This window comes from Trypanosoma cruzi, assembly GCF_000209065.1.
Source record: "Trypanosoma cruzi strain CL Brener chromosome Unknown tcruzi_1047053440171, whole genome shotgun sequence".
Taxonomy (NCBI): Eukaryota; Euglenozoa; class Kinetoplastea; order Trypanosomatida; family Trypanosomatidae; genus Trypanosoma; species Trypanosoma cruzi.
In genome coordinates this window covers 1-1,019 of record NW_907945.1, presented here as the reverse complement: position 1 = coordinate 1,019, position 1,019 = coordinate 1, and the positions used below count along the sequence as shown (strand labels likewise).

The 1,019-nt window shown below is 59.5% G+C and overlaps 4 non-coding genes across 4 annotated transcripts, besides 1 other annotated feature; all 4 read right to left on the bottom strand.

Annotated features, from left to right (window-relative positions):
* Nucleotides 1-13: 13 nt before the first annotated feature.
* Tc00.1047053440171.40 lies at nucleotides 14-81 on the bottom strand. Its single transcript, XR_008254448.1, has one exon. It is a non-coding gene; the product is annotated as an H/ACA snoRNA, TC11C4H1 (small nucleolar RNA).
* Nucleotides 82-441: 360 nt separating this feature from the next.
* On the bottom strand, nucleotides 442-533 carry Tc00.1047053440171.30. The gene has a single exon (XR_008254447.1). It is a non-coding gene; the product is annotated as a C/D small nucleolar RNA (snoRNA), TB11C2C2 (small nucleolar RNA).
* Nucleotides 534-582: 49 nt separating this feature from the next.
* On the bottom strand, nucleotides 583-651 carry Tc00.1047053440171.20. Its single transcript, XR_008254446.1, has one exon. It is a non-coding gene; the product is annotated as a C/D small nucleolar RNA (snoRNA), TB11C2C1 (small nucleolar RNA).
* Nucleotides 652-700: 49 nt separating this feature from the next.
* Nucleotides 701-725: a microsatellite.
* Nucleotides 726-755: 30 nt separating this feature from the next.
* Nucleotides 756-823, bottom strand: Tc00.1047053440171.10. Its single transcript, XR_008254445.1, has one exon. It is a non-coding gene; the product is annotated as an H/ACA snoRNA, TC11C4H1 (small nucleolar RNA).
* Nucleotides 824-1,019: the final 196 nt, after the last annotated feature.

Genomic DNA, 1,019 nt, shown 5'->3' with positions numbered 1-1,019 from the left:
GGGGTCGTGGACATCTCTTGCTCTCCAGTTTCGTGCACCGCGTCTGTTGGTTTAGCGACGAGCGCACTACAAAAAAGAGCTTTCGCGGGAAGGGGGCACTCTGCGCAAAATGTGTAATGCATGGTTTGTTGCTGACTCGTCAGGGCCCCGATGGAGCTAGAGCGCACACAGGATATGCATAACGGGATAGTCACGCGGCGGAGCATCAGGCGCACAGGGCGCCGAGCGTCACACCGCGCGCGCCCTTGCTCTCCGACCCCCGTGCACACACACGCAGCGGAACGCGTCCAACGCACGCCCCCAGAAGGGACAGCGAGGCCGCGACAGCCACGCGCATGCCGTCTCGAGGCCGTACGCCCACTGAGAGAGCGCCCCCGAGGTGACAGGATCGCGTAATGAAGGCAGAGGGGAGAGGGTGAAAGAGAGGGAGGCTCGGTGCGACGATCAGACGGGGCGTGAAATAACGCTGTTTTCATTGCTGTGTCAACGTCCATCTGCGACGGCTTCACATCGGCCTGGTTGTCGATCACATCGCCATGCACATGCGCCAGGGCAGGGAGGGAGGAGGCGTCGGGGTCGCGGTCAGACTGGGGCGACAGTGTTTCTTGCTCACGGGTTCGTCAAAGTCTGTGATGTTACGTCAATCATCATATCCAGATCCGTCTCCAGGAATCCCAAAGCTGCAGCCATGTGCATGTGCATGTATATATATATATATATATATACACACACACCGAGGCGGGGGGTCGTGGACATCTCTTGCTCTCCAGTTTCGTGCACCGCGTCTGTTGGTTTAGCGACGAGCGCACTACAAAAAAGAGCTTTCGCGGGAAGGGGGCATTCTGCGCAAAATGTGTAATGCATGGTTTGTTGCTGACTCGTCAGGGCCCCGATGGAGCTAGAGCGCACACAGGATATGCATAACGGGATAGTCACGCGGCGGAGCATCAGGCGCACAGGGCGCCGAGCGTCACACCGCGCGCGCCCTTGCTCTCCGACCCCCGGCACACACACGCAGC